This window comes from Paroedura picta, chromosome 1, assembly GCF_049243985.1.
Source record: "Paroedura picta isolate Pp20150507F chromosome 1, Ppicta_v3.0, whole genome shotgun sequence".
Taxonomy (NCBI): domain Eukaryota; kingdom Metazoa; phylum Chordata; class Lepidosauria; order Squamata; family Gekkonidae; genus Paroedura; species Paroedura picta.
The window spans coordinates 158,091,617-158,107,369 of NC_135369.1; the positions used below are offsets into that span (position 1 = coordinate 158,091,617).

Consider the following 15,753-nt stretch of genomic DNA (forward strand, 5'->3'; position numbering starts at 1 on the left):
CTCTTGCGAGTCCCTTGGACTGCAAGGCGAACAAACCGGTCAGTCCTAGAGGAGATCAACCCTGACTGCTCTTTAGAAGGCCAGATCCTGAAGATGAAACTCAAATACTTTGGCCACCTCATGAGAAGGAAGGACTCCCTGGAGAAGAGCCTAATGCTAGGAGCGATCGAGGGCAAAAGAAGAAGGGGACGACAGAGAATGAGGTGGCTGGATGGAGTCACTGAAGCAGTAGGTGCAAACTTAAAAGGACTCCAGGGAATGGTAGAGGACAGGAAGGCCTGGAGGATCATTGTCCATGGGGTCGCGATGGGTCGGACACGACTTCGCACATAACAACAACAACAATAAAATAGATTAGCCCAGTTCAAATAACAACTGGTGCATGCTACGGCAAGTAAGACTCCTAAGGTCGCATATATTAGTAAAGATTCCAACTCATAATTGGAGAGTATTGCTTCCTGCTTTTAGTGTCCCATCTTTTTGTATGTTCCTACCTATCTGTTTGTAATTGTTATATTGTATATTTTAGACCTTGCTTGAAGAAGAATTCAAAACAGAAAGTGACTCCAGAAACTGTCCTTTTACAAGGTTTTTCAAAATAAAGAAATAAGACATTTTACACAAGTTTCTCTGCATGAACTTTAATCATGTTGATGTTTAGAACCAACACAGGTTCAAATAATTAAAAGGCATATTATTATCTGTACAATAAATTAGGCCACACAGGGCTGGTGGGAGGAGTTGGCACTCCTTGTGTACCTGACCAATGTATGGCCAATCAGGTAGGCTGCCCCACCCCAATTGGCTGTCTGTCCAACGAACAGCCAATCAGGTAGGCGGTCTCACCCCTGGCTAGATTCCCCTCCACCACCAACCCACTCCACTCGACTGCCTGAGAGAGGTATGACATTCAGTGAGCATGAACTGGGAGGAGAGGGAGGGTCTGGGACTGCAGCCGGGACCAGGGCCTGGGAGGAAAGAGAGGCAAGCCCTAGCCTTGGGGGATGGGGAAGGCCGCAATCCCAACCAGTGCTCCACCACCTCAAAACAGCCCACCACAGCCTGTCCAGGCCTCAGTGGGCATGCCTAGGTTGGGGGGCAGGAGGTGAGTCTCTGCCAGCACTCCCTCCCACCCCAAGAAAGCATGTGGTGGCCTCTCTAGGCCTCGGCAGGCCTGCCTAAAATGGTTGGGAGAAAAGGCTAGCACCCATTGTATTTTAAATTACAACAGGCTAACTATATAAAATCAGGGCTTTTAATATTAGAAAATGAAAATAGCCTAAGGTTCAAATACATAGAAAAACTTAGGGACTTTGTGCAGAACCATAAATATAGTGAAGATGCTACATTTTTTGTGTTTTGCATGACATCGCCAACATCCAGTGGCTAAGCAACAAGCCGCTAGCTACATCCTCCATTTTAAAGCGCTAGCTGGAGAACCACATAAAGTAGATTCCCCAACCTAAAAAGTGTGAGCTACAGGAGGGCAACCAGCAGGCCACATGCTACAGAAATGTATGGAGGCAAAGAAGCACTATCTCCGCCTCCAATGTTCCACCCTTGCACCCGCCTCCCTCTCCCTTCTCTTGGGAGGGTTTTTTTTTAAAGCAAACTGCCCGAAGCAACAAATAGGCATACAAGTGTGCAGGCAAAGCAAAAAAATTCTAAGGCAGCTCTCTTATGACCCCACTGCCCATTATAGCATTTTGTAGTGACACTCCCTATACTTTTTCAAAAGTGCCCACAGGCTCAACTAAGGTTGTCAGATGGTTTCAACAAAAGTCCTGGACACACTAGATAAAAAATTGTTGACTAGTATGATATGGGATAAGGAAGGCCGAGCGTCAAAGAATTGAGGCTTTTGAACTCTGGTGCTGGAGAAGACTCTTGCGAGTCCCTTGGACTGCAAGGCGAACCAACCGGTCAGTACTAGAGGAGATCAGCCCTGACTGCTCTTTAGAAGGCCAGATCCTGAAGATGAAACTCAAATACTTTGGCCACCTCATGAGAAGGAAGGACTCCCTGGAGAAGAGCCTAATGCTGGGAGCGATCGAGGGCAAAAGAAGAAGGGGACGACAGAGAATGAGGTGGCTGGATGGAGTCACTGAAGCAGTAGGTGCAAACTTAAATGGACTCCGGGGAATGGTAGAGGACAGGAAGGCCTGGAGGATCATTGTCCATGGGGTCGCGATGGGTCGGACACGACTTCGCACATAACAACAATGATATGGGAACAGTTGGCTACAGTCAACATGCTACCTCCCATTTTGTAAATAGCAAAAAGCAAACAAAAGTGTGTACCACACAGATACATCTTCCCCCTCAAGCCTACCTCAGAATTTGTCCAACTGCCTCAGGATTCCCTCACAGCCACCCATTCCTGTCACAGCTGTAACCATTTCCAGTCCTACAAGCTTCTTCAACACATGCTCACTCCTCCCTTCTCAGCATATTAACTCCATCAAGCTTTGCCTTCTGCCTCAAGAGCACTCCAGATTCAAACTTGGCAGCCATTTTCCTCTAGTTATCTCCATGCCCTCATTTCCTCCCTTCAGTTGCAAAAGCTGTGTTGCCAGACCCCTTCTGACACTCTCTGCTAACTAGCCAGCCCTCACACATAGGTAGGAGCTTAGTCACTCTTGGACATCAATCACACCCAGCTCTCCCAGGCAAGAGAGGAAGCTACACAATGATTTAAGTTGGTTCACTGCTTGTGTCAAGAATTCTCGTGCAGTTCTAGTTGGTGAGGTCATTTTTCAACTTACGAGCAATTTCACTGCTGTGAGAATCTCACAATTAGAAAATAACAGATATTTATATGTCTGGCCCTTTCTCAATTTATTTCCTGGACAAAGTACTGAACTGTCCAGTTCAAATTCAGCTCCTGGCAGCCCTAAGGTCAACAAATTCTGTAGGGTTGATAATGGGCATGCAGCCTTCCATTCCCAAGAAATATGTTTTTGTTATTTAGGCTAATTTTAGCTGAGTTGAATAACGCTTATTCCTAATACCAGTACCATATTTATTTGTGAATAGGCAGATTCACTTCCTAGGAGGACCTTGTCAGGAAACAGTATAGTACATTTTTTCCCGTGTGTTGCAGACAAGGTAACATGACAAATACAATAAACACACAAATTAATTAAAACTAACCAATGCCACTAAGTAATTATGATCAATGCAGGTCCAGTTTATCACACATTCCATGATCAAACTTCCTTATCAACATTTCCCAATGCTAGTAATTAACAAAGTTAAAGTAACCACCTTTTATAAAAGCCAAGGTTACTATGACGTTTTTCTTTTTGGAGTCACACTGTATAGATTAAGAATCTTGCATTAATCTGCAATGTTAAATTTGCAATTCAGGTAGCATTTCTCTGCTGGTGTAGACAACTATCCTGACACTTTCTTATAAAACTTGCACTTTATATAAGCATATACTCATTCACTGACCAGGATAATGAAATTGATAAAGTATTTCCTTGTAAATCAAACTCTTGTACTTTGTACAAACATAATCCAAGGCACCATAACTACCAGGTGCATGTATATTTATTTCCCATAACAAACAAGCCTTAATGTTTAAGGCATTAAAGTAGCCCAAGAGATAAAGTTGCTAGAAACTCTAAATGGGGGTCATTTGTACATCTCTCATTTTTGCACTGAATTCATTCATTCATTCATTCATTCATTCATTCATTCACTCACTTCTGAGGATGTTTTCCATGGAATTATACCTTTAGTGCAGACAAAAAAGGAAATCTAACTTCAGGACATTAATTTCATAAGGGCAGAATGGTAGGCTGTAGGAATTCTTAGTCCTTTCATACACCTGAATCAATCAGTAAAATTTGGTTGAGGCGAGGGGGGGATGTCCCAGGATTTATGAACTGAAGGTCCCACCTACTGCTAAGCAGTATTACTGGCGAGGTAGACCTCGGCCTGAGTGACATCGGTGGGTGGATGCATCTGGGAATGTGCAGCATTTGACTGGGATGGGGAAGGCTGTTTTATCTGTGTTTTATCTGAGGGATTGTTAACTTCTTGTGATTAGTGGGGTTTTAATTTGAAAGTGATTTTATTGGATTGGATTGTTATATTTTATTCTGTTTTATCTTGTTGTAAACCACCTCAAGTTGACTTTATCGGGAGGGGTGGCATAGAAATTAAATTATAAAACAAAAATAAAATCTAAAAATGGAGAACTGTACTTGCTTAACACCAGCTTTATTTAGTATATATATATTAGATGGTTTGGAATACTAGAAATTAACTATAAATGGTAGAAATATTGTCAAATTTTATTTTCTGAAGAACTTCAATATTCTGCTGTTTTAAAATGTAAGAATCATTAAAGGACTAAAACAGAGGGGGTTTGGGGGGAAGGGCTTGGACTAAACTAGGAAAAAATCATATAAATATTTCAATGATGATTCATCTGAGCCCGAGGCAATCTCTTGTGAGTCATCTAGTCTGTCCCTTCAAGTCATAACAAGTTTGAATTCTTCATTTCTAACTCAATGATTTGCTGGGTTTGTAAATAGAACATACTTCCCATGGGGCCCTCAATGAGTCTTCCAAGTGAAAGAAATACTCTGAGGACCAGAGACTAGGTTGACTAATATAAAATTTTATTTTTATACAGTTTGAGTTATATTCAGATGGTAGAAACAACAGATCCTAATATCTTCACTACCTTTTTAGCACATAAAAAGAATCCTATACAGCCTGATGGCATTGCAGGAACTAAACTAAGGCCATGTATCATCATCTTCTAACCCTGTCTGATAGTGGGCAAGCAGAGCTTTGACTCATTAAAGTTTATACTTTGGAAAATTTTGTTAGTCCTTACTGAACTCAAATTTTGTTCTACTACTACCAACTACCATGGCTACCCTTCCGAATCTGTCTGATATGTTTCAGAAGAACAATCTACACTATCTACATCACCAGGCTAGTAGCGCCCAACCTGTCTATGGAACACCTGGCTACAGTGATCCATACAGCAGTCACTTCCAGACCAGACTTCTGTAACTTTCTCAACATGGGCCTTCCCTTGTCCTTTGACCTGGAAATTACAGCTGGTGAAAATTTGGGTGCTAGGGTCCTCTCTAGGTCATTTTGGAGGGCCCATATCCAGCCAGTGCTGAGGCAGCTGCATTGGCTGCCAACTGTGTTCCCAATCAAGTTCAAGGTTTTGATATTAATCTTCAAGGGCATTCGCAGTCTAGGACTCAAATATCTGAGGGACCACCTGCCTCCTTATGCCCCCTGCAGGGCCTTTCAGGCTGCAGGTTTGAATTTACTGGTGGTTTCTGGCCCATGAGCGGTATGCTTCGCCTCAACCAGGGCAAGGACCTTTAAAGTCCTGCCCCCAACCTGGTGGAATGAGCTCCCAGAAGAGCTGAGGGCCCTGATGGAGCTGGTGCAGTTCTGCAGGGCCTGTAAGACAGAGCTCTTCCACCAGGTATTTGGTTAGGCCAGGCCATGGAAGATCTGGGGTCCTTCATCAGGATTCCCAGTACATCTAGGGCAGGAGTTGCCCTTCCCCCATGGCTGGCTATGCAAGGAGTGTAGGGGGCAGATATTTTCAGCCGGCACCAGATTGGAGGGTTGGGAGGGAGGAAAGAGGGATTATGCTGCCAGGGGGGTTATAATTGTATTTTATTGTTATTTTACTGGGATTTTATTGTAAATTACCAGAAGCCAGTTTGGACTGGGAGTGATGGTCAATAAATAAAATAAATGAATGAAAATAAATATAGCAATATTACATCAGAGGCACCCCTTATGCAAAATTTAGAAAATCATTAGATAAAAACAGATTTTTTGATAAATCAGAATACCCCAATCCAGTGATTTCTTGCCATATTCGGAGTTGTCAGTATGTTCCAAAACCTCCTTCACCCACAAGACTTTCCCAAAGGAAAGCAAAAGGGGAATAGCAGCAAACAATTAGAAAACTTGTCCATTATAGACCTTTTAAAGCGTACATTCATATTTGCATTTTCAGCATGTCTTATGCATCTTTTATTAGCACAAAATGAAACAGACTAAATAATCAAGATGCAAAATATTTCTTCCTGCCCCTCAAAATGCCAATGACCCATAAATTGAATCACATATTTATCATATTACAAAACAAGAGGTCATTTTGTGACATCAGAATTGCAGATTTATTCCAAAACTGAGTTACTAAATTAGATGTTTGCAAAACACAAGCTTTTGTGTTCATGTGTCTGGCATCCTCATATTTCTACTTACAGGATGTTGAGAGTTTTATAATTTGGGTGTCACGTGAAAATTAAACAGAGTTACCCTTAGTTTGAGATTTATTTTAAAGAATTAAGAAACCTTATTAAAGGGTAGAATATCTAGAAAACATATCTAGAGAGAGTGCAATATGTTAATTAATATTATTTCTCATCTACATACTTGCATATGCAAGAGCAGTATATATATTTCCTGTTTTAACAGGAAATTTTTACAGAATTAATTCAACTTCGGAAAGCACATACAACCTTAACTGTTTCCCAGAAACTTATGAAAAACCAATCAGATCATATTGCAGTGATTCCCAAAGTTACTAACCAGAAAAATCATTTGAGGAATGAATACTTATCAATAATCTCTAAAGCATTTTAGTCAATTGTACCTGAAACTTTTAGTGGGATAATTGTTCTGTGGTCCAGATTCAGTTCTCCAAGTTTATCAAATCCACTGGGTTGGGTTTACCAATTCTCCTCCAAATTCATTTTCTAAAAGAAAATCAATAAAATATTTTTTCAGTCATGGTACAAAACCCATTATTCCATTGCTTCCTATATACTTTATAATAAATTGAAGGACAATCAAATAACTTGGCTGGTCCAAGGAACCTTGAGCGGAGGGGAAATTACTGCTACCATTATTCCACAAACGCACTATGTAACAATAATCAAAGTATCTTTAAATTTCCTTCCTTGTACTGTACTAACTTATGGTATAAAGTATACCTCTGAGCAGAAAACATATATCCAATGCCTACAAATGACTAAAAACTTCAATTATAGTATTTGCTGGTGTATAAGACTACTTTCCCCCCCTGAAAAACATGCCTCCAAGTGGGGGGGTCGTCCTATACGCCGGGTGCACTTCAGTTGGGATAGACATAGCTGCCCATAGTGGCCCATAGTACTGTAATGTAATGTAACAAACTCTATATTTTGAGTGGAAATGTTGGGGGGTCGTCTTATACGCCCAGTCGTCTTATACACCGGCAAATACGGTATTCAAGTTTTCTGTCATTAATGTCATTATGAGCTGATTATATGGTGCCACTGTCCTGTTGATTGTAATTAACTTTCTGCCAAGTAAAGAGTACATAGGATTAAAAAGTAATGCTATTCTTCATTATTTTTGCTGGCTCATTGTAACAAGTACAAAATTAGGATGTTGCTCTTATAAACTGTGATAACACTAATGTTCCCATCTTATAGTGGGGTCTACTTGAGGCTTTTGAGGCAAGCATATCAGCCAAAACAGCATGCTTTGGTGGACCACTTGTCATCTGCACACCTCAGTCTCACAAAAATGCTGTGGTATCAAAACAGAAAACTTACAAATGACCACCAAACTTAACAGAGAACTGTAACGTGTGATTTTTGGGAATTTATAAAGGAATGATGACAAAAAGAGGCAGTTACATACATCTTATTTATTTATTTAAAGTATTGTTATGCCATCTTTACATCTGATTAGGGTCCCCAAGGTGGTGAGCATGAAAATACATTCTGAACAATTAAGATCTGAACAATTATTAATTGTATTTAAAATTATAAAATAATTAATTACAAATACATAAGTATACAACAGTAGAATCAGGGAGGAGGCCAAGAAGCGACTACAACTGTGGTAACAAGAGAGCTGTGAGCCTCCTTGAGGTACTGGCCTAATTCCGCAAGGAATTCCGCAAGGATGGAAAATGCCAAGAGAGTGATCATATGAAAGTGGGGCAAATCCCTGATTCCACATGATGCAGCTCCTGAGCAAACCCTTTCCTGGGCCTGTTGTGGATCAGGCCCTCAGTTGGCCTGAGCTACGGGAATATGGGAGAATCCACATTTCCTTAGCCATTGTGGGGGCCAACAGGGCCTGCCCCACAGCAGGCCTGTGTGGACAGGGAAGAGCAGGGCCTTCCAGGTCCAGCTCCTCCCTGCCCTGTGGTGACACAGAGAGGGCAAATAATGCCCTGGTTGGTTTCATGGTGCTGTGCTGCACTGAAATTTGTTCCCCAAGGGAACACAGTAAACTTCAGAGCTTTATGCTCCACAGCACTGCACTGCCAGTGAACCAGTGTAGCCATCGCTGTGTGGAATGGGCTGATGTGGCATAACTAAATGTGGCTTTTTGATTGATGGCAATTATGGTTCTCCATCTTTGGAAATTGTTAAACAGAGGCTGGATAGCCATCTGACGGAGAGGCTGATTCTGTGAAGGTTCAAGGGGGTGGCAGATTACAGTGGAGGAGCGATAGGGTTGTGAGTGTCCTGCATAGTGCGGGGAGTTGGACTAGATGACCCAGGAATTACCTTCCAACTCTATTTTTCTATGATTCTATGAAGGTAGTTCTCTGCGAATACCACTACTTTCAGGCACTAACTTACAAAAGGACATTAAAACAAGAACAAAAAAAAATACAGCTCACAATGAAATGCCAATAACTAAACAGCAGATAAAATCATAACAAAACGAGAACCTATAACGAACTGAAACCAGAAGAATATTTCAGCCACTACCACCACTTCAAATGCCATCTAACCTCAAGTGAATCAGGGTCAAGCATTCAGTCCAGAGAAGTGAATTCTAGAATGTTGGTTCTGCACTGAGAAGGACTTGGCATATACTGATAATAGACTTGGCATCACTGATAATTGTGTGGTGGTGGGAAAAAGCACAAGAGTGCCTCCTCAGCTGATTTGAAAGCACATGAGAGTTCATGTTGGAGACATGAGGACCCTGACAACCAAGGACTTTCAATGATAAAAGTGTTTTGAATTGAATCCAAAGGTTCTTTATAGGAACTGGCACAATAGGCCTGCATTCTGAATCAGCTGTAGATTCTGGGGACTTTTTAAAGAGAGAGAGAGAGAGAGCTTGGTGCAATAGTTAGGAATGTGAATTTCTAACCTGGGAAGCCAGGTTTGAATCCCCTCTCCCCCACATGCAGCCAGCTGGGTGGCCTTTGGCTCACCACAGCACTGATAAAGTTTTTCCAACAGAGCAGTAATATCAGGGCTCTCTCAGCCTCACAGGGAAGGTGATTGTAAGCCGCTTTGGGACTCCATTGGATAGAGAACATCCTCCCCCTCCCCCTCTTCTTCTTCTTCTTCTTCTTCTTGTAGTTCACATAAATCATACTAGTATGGAAGACACTAACTGCACAATCCTAAACAGGTTTACTAAAAAGTATGTCTTACTGAGTCCAGTGGGACTTAATGCTTAGCAATTACATCTAGAATTGCAGCCTTAGTTGTATGTAATTGTAGCCTTGTCAGAATTCTCTAAGTGTATAAATAATATACCAACCTAAATTACTGAAAGGCTAAGCTGCAGGGAAATAATGACATTGCTCCTAATATTATTCCTACTGTTATGATGGTCAGTCTGACAAAGAGTGCTTACACTCAAAAGCTCACGCCTTGAATAAATCTTTGTTGGTCTTAAAGGTGCTAGTTGACTTTGATTTTATATTTCTCCAACTAACAGTCTTGTTCACAAAAAGCTCTCTCTTGTTTTCAAAAAGTTTTCAAAAAGCTTGGCCAGTGCAAGAATTGGTTGGAAATACAGTGTACCTTGCAAGCCCAATCAACCCAGGAGGTCCCTTCCATGACTCAGGAGGTCCCATGATTCTATGATTCAATCCTCTCCAGTAGTGAAATCAATATACACACTGCCAGTTAGTTAAAGCTTGTCATGTTAACTGTTCACTTGCTCCATTTGTTTCTGAAGGTCATCCATTTTAAATAACATCGGATCATCAGATCTTGAACAGTTACCATGCAGACAATTACATCCCCCTGTTCCAGAGAAAGACCAGTGATATAGTTTACATGCCACTCTACAGATGTGTCTATTGTCCATCTATTATTTGCTGTTCTATAAAAAAACAAGTCTGATGTTATTACGTTGACATTTGTTAAGAAGAAGAGGATTGAGGATTGCTTGCCTTCCTAGTTCCTAATTCTGCAGCGACTAGAGACAAACCTAGCAATACAGCACTATTTACGTGATAAATGGTAACACAAGCAGTCATCAGTGGCAAATGTCACGTCCTTGGTCTAACCATATCATAATATTGTTTGCTGAATGAACCAGGAAGCATTTCCTACATTTAGTATGGCTGTCTGATCTACAAAGCTCCAGAAAAGAAGAGCTGATTTTTTGAACCCCACTTTTTACTACCCAAAGGAGTCTCAAAACATCTTGCAATCACCTTTCCTTTGTTTTGACCACAACATACACCCTGTGAGGTAGGTGAGGCTGAGAGAGCTCTGAAAGTACTGTGACTGGTCCAAAGTCAACCAGCTGGCCACAGGTGTGGGAATGGGGAATCAAGCCTGGTTCTCCAGATTAGAGGCTGCCGCTCTTAACCACTACACCAAGCCGGTTCTCAAGAGAAGAATTAAACTCAGCTCAAAGTCTGTTGGTTTACTATCTTCTTAGCAGAACTATTTTCAAGTTTTTTTTTTTAAGTAATTGCCCAATACTTGATTCTTTGTTTTAATTTTTGTTTCAATTTTGTTTTTCTGTTGATATTGGACTTGTTTGGCACCTTATACAGAAAAATCATGAAAGGAGTTCTGGGCACTGTAAAAGCCAGATAAAGGTGTTCCTAGGTCCTTGAAACACAGATCGTGATAGAATATAGTATTTTAAAGGTTTGTAAGCCTTTGGCTGTGTCAGGGGAGATAGTCCATATGGGGGATTCAGGAAATGGCTTTTGAAAAATATAAATGTAATATAAAAGTTCTCCTCTCAGAGTTTGGGCAGTAGTCCAGAATTAAATTCCACTGAAAATTACCAAATATATATATTTATTTATAATTTAATTTATACCCCACCCCTCTCGACAAAGTATGCCTGAGGCGGCTTACAAAAAGATAAAAAATAAAATACAACAATTTTCATTAAAAACCCCTCAATTAATCCCCAATAAAATAATAGTACAATCTAAAAACTCCAAAAGATGGGGAAAACAACATCCCTTCCCCATCCCAGTCAGTAGATCGCGTACCCCAACTGCATCCATACTCTGGCACAACCAGGTGGATCTCACACAGCGCCTTCCAATAGGCGGGACCTCCAGTTCGTAAATCTTGGGAGAGCCCTTCCTCCCCAGCCTCAACCAAAAGCCTGTGGAACGTTGATAAACCCTGCAGAATGGTGATAGTACAAGAACCCTGAATGCCTTTGATAAAAGCTTCAGAAAACATTGCTAAAATTAGAGCAGGTGATCAGTTTAAGTGCCTGCTTCTAGTACAGAGTTCCAAATTCATAGGCAGTAATTAAACAGTCTGTGGCAATAAGGAAAGAAGTATTAATGGGTCTGCAGTGAAGTATGTCAGGAAACTGAAGGAGAACCTTTGGAGCTTACTGTACTGTTTATGATTAGCTGAATTCAACATCACTAACATCTGTCCTTTCAAAGATTCTGTATGGCATTTCTTTCTTTTCAAATGTAATAACCTAAGTGTAGGGCTGAGGATTCAAAGCTCTATATGGCCTGGAAGACCTGTATTTACAGAACTGCCTTTTCCATTATCAGTACTTGCTCAGGATCTATGGTCCAAAAGAAATAAAACTTTCCTTGACGAGAGCCAGGGCCTTTTTGGTCCTGGCCCCAGCCTGGTGGGATGCTCTCCCCGGTGAGATTAGGACCCTTTGAAAACACAGTTCCAGAAGGCCTAAAAGACAGAGCTGTTCTGAAAAGCCTAAGGTTGAGGATAGGAAAATAAAACCAAAGGAATGCTGGCCTCCCTGATTGAGAAATTCCACCTACAAAACATCAACCTGCCCAATAGGAATTAACCCCCCATAAGGTTTTAGAAGGTGGTTTAATATATGTTTTAAATTAATATAGTAATAGTTTTAATCATGTAAATTGAACTATTTGTATATTTACAAAATTAAGTTATTGTTATTATGAATGTTTAGTGTTATAATGTTAACTAGCTGATTCAACAGCTTGTGAATATTATAACATTAAGCATGTAAGACTTCAGTAACAAGGCTGAAGTTTCAGAATTAATTGGGACCATTTTGTGACCACAAGGTAGGGAAATAGGACAGGGATACAGACTTCCTCTGAATCTTGTTCACGTCCTCTAAAGATCACACGGCTTCTCCCTATTTGGACTTTGAAACAACTACAGATCACAACAGAAGATTCCTGTGGATAAGAATGGCCATGAACTAGACAGATACAGTTTATGTTGGTTCATGGCCAAATCACAAACTAAACCACAAACGTAATTGAACCAGGAGGTCTGTTCACAAACCAAATTGGTTTGTGGAACCACAAACCCCATTGAAAAGAATCACCGTATATTTTAATAGGGTTTGCAGAAAGTCCGAGAAACAGCTGAGTGGAAGGGAGCACCACTCCCTGCAACTCAGCTGTTTTGGGGGCTTTCTTGAGCATTTTGTTTAAAGTTTAAAGGGAATGCACAAGGCAGCCCAAAACAGCTGCTCCCAACCACACAACTGTTTTTGCAGCTTTCTGCTTTATCCACAAATTGCCACAAACTGCTTTAAAAGTTCAAGATTGTAGAATTGTCATTAACAGGGCAAAATTCATAACAAATTTTGCTTCATTCATTCATTCATTCATTCATTCAATATTTATATACCGCCCTCCCTGAGGCTCAGGGAAGTTCATGGTTCAGTTTGTGCCTATTCCTATTTCTGAATCCTAGAGCCAGGAGACAATATCATGAGAAGGCCTTGGCTTCTATGACCTGTTATTGGCCATTCAGAGGAATTGGTTGGCCGCTGTGTGAGGCAGGATGCTGGACTAGATGGACTATTGGTCCGATCCAGCAGGGTTCTTCTTATGTTCTTAAGTTCTAGCATGGTACCTACAACTTCTATGTTAGTTGGACCCTATGATAAGTCTTAATTCAAGGGAGAAGGCCTTTTTTTAACTTTTAGAAAATGAAATAATGGGGGTAAAAGGTGTCATCTGATGGTCAGAAGTCTCTCTTCATTGAAGAAAGATTCCCCATTGGAGGAAGACTTTTTGAAAGGGAGTAATAGTATCCAACTTAGTGAAAAGCAGTAACAGGATCCACTCCTTTGTCTACATGAGTTGGACCACATTTAAATTCCATGTACAAAAATACCTCCCCCACTTGCAGCAGCTTGAAATGTCTCCCCCTCAAAGTGCTATTTCTGAAGTATGGAGCGTTTCTAGGAACAGAATGAAAAGGGGGAACTGAAGAGTCGCTGAAGCAAAACTGCAACCACCCCTGTGCATGTGGATCTTTTACATGCTTCATACAAACAGCTAGTTTCCAGTCTGGTAGCACCTTAGTCTTTTTTAGCTATAGCTATGAAACACAGAAGATGAATACCTCCCAAATTCTCATTTATAGTCTTATTTCTTGCTTAGTAATTTTGCAGTAAGCACACAGTTAGCCAGCAGATTGGAATATGCAGACTTCCTGTACGATTAATAATGAAATTATTAACTCTTGCATTTCAGCCCTACTTAACACCAGCAAACTTTAAAATGCCTGTTTAACATGTCTGAAGAGCTTAAGACAACAAACTCACCATTGCTTCCCAAAGCTACAATCCTCTCAGCCCTCGGTTCTGTCAAAACTGGCTCACAATGGGTGGTTTAATCACTATCGCCTAAAATAGCAGCGCTTCATATAGCTTTAATTATATATTAAGCTCATATATGCAAAACAGAAATTGCGCCATGGAAACTCTGAAACTGTACATCCTTTTTTTTCAAAATATTTGTTTACACAATAAATGCATGTTTGTCATGGGAAACTTCTGATTAAGCATTACAGAGTTTATGCTGTGAATTAATGTCTTTTACTGAAGTTCTTCTGCTTCAGCACTACGGCTGGTGACTGTAACCACAGCAGTGCAAAGGCAACCCCCTTATGACATACATTATTCATTACCACAGGCAACTTGAGCAGAAAGCAGAGGATTCAACTTTGACTTCTGCAGCAAAATTTAACATATTTAAATTTAACATATAGCTCCTTTCTGCCTTATCCATGCATAATTCACATGAACTGTGAAGTTTCAGAGGACCTCATTCCTTTGCACTGGGGCAGAATCTTTACCTATTTTTGTGGTAAACTGACATTTCCAAGCTAGGTGCTAGAACTGATTTAACCAGTTCTGTGTAACAATTACAGATTAAACCCATTAACTCTCATTTCGATGCCTACTACTTGATTTCCAAAGTGTAGCATGTCAGTGGCTCAAGCAGGGATGCCACGGCAATCTTCTTTTCCTCACCCAAAATATAACAATAGAGGAAGCAAGAAGCAATGTTAATTGCTCCTTCCTTCTCTCACATAGAATGGAGAGAAGTGAGCACTGAGGTCCCACAATAGGTACTGGGATTGGTTCAATTTAATTTATTCATAGGTTATCTGGAATTAGGGGTTTACAGCAAAGTAACCAAGTTTTCAGATGATATTAGATTATTCAGGATGGTGACAACCAAGGAAGCTATCTAAACTGGGTGACTGGGAAACAAAATGGCAAATAAAATTCAACATAAACAAATATGTGATGCAACCCCCCCCCTCCCATTTTAAATATATGTTGATGGAGTCTGAACTGGCCAAGTCTGAAACCAAAAGAGACTTTAGGCTTTAGTAGACAGCTCAATGGAAACATGGCCTCAGTCTACAATAGTGGTGAAAAAGGCAAATTCTGTCCTTGAAAAAGGCAAATTCTGTCCTTATTTTGGGCAATTCTCATGGAACTCAATGAAGCTTACTCTCTCATAGAGTGCTTAGTCTCACAACCTTGGTTATTTAACTTCTCAACCATGCTGATTCAAGTCCCCTAAGGCTTTTTAAAAACTCTTGTTTTAATATTTGCTGTCAGCACTATCAATAATGATAACAGGTTCTGAGAAAGGGAATTTTAAAAATAGACAAAAACATTAAGAGAAACATTCCTTTCCATTTTTAATTACACATGCCTCTATTACACATTTCTAAATTTGTAGCTTAGCTCTGTTGGTCACTTGAATTCTGTATTGCAATAACTTGAACTTGCATGCCCACATGATTACTGTGATGACATCAATAGATGACAAATTCGGTTACTCGCTAGGGCTCCAAGACAGCACAGGGGCCCTCTTGCAGAAGAAGAGTGTGGGGTGTCATGCCGTTACTCACTCCATGCTAGTCAGAGGTGAACCAAAGTCCCAAAAGCCATCAGGGCTTGTCTCTTGCTCTCCTGCTTCTCCCTCCTTCCCCCCTCCTTCTGGGTTCTTGGCCTGCATGTAGCCTGTTCCCAGGAAGTGGCGACTGTCTTTCATAATGTTATCTCTAGTTTGGTATGTTATGACTTTCGTGCTTGGTTCTGGCTGCCTTTTGGCCACTAGATAAGAAAAGCGTAACTTTTATTTTGTTCTGACTGTTCTTTGAAGATAAAAGCCCTTCTGTCTATGGGAACAGCAAACAGCAGGAAACTGAAGTGTTGATGGGGGCAGGGAAGTGTCTA

At 40.7% G+C, this 15,753-nt stretch overlaps 1 protein-coding gene across 21 annotated transcripts in view; it reads right to left on the reverse strand.

The window, feature by feature from the left end:
• The window catches only part of MYT1L (myelin transcription factor 1 like), a 453,342-nt gene that overhangs the window by 316,264 nt on the left and 121,325 nt on the right, over positions 1 to 15,753 (reverse strand). For all 21 annotated transcript variants that reach the window (XM_077309909.1, XM_077309937.1, XM_077309927.1 and 18 more), the window contains one exon: positions 6,659 to 6,761. The gene's annotated coding sequence lies outside the window, so the exon portion shown is untranslated. The remainder of the gene's footprint in view (positions 1 to 6,658; positions 6,762 to 15,753) is intronic.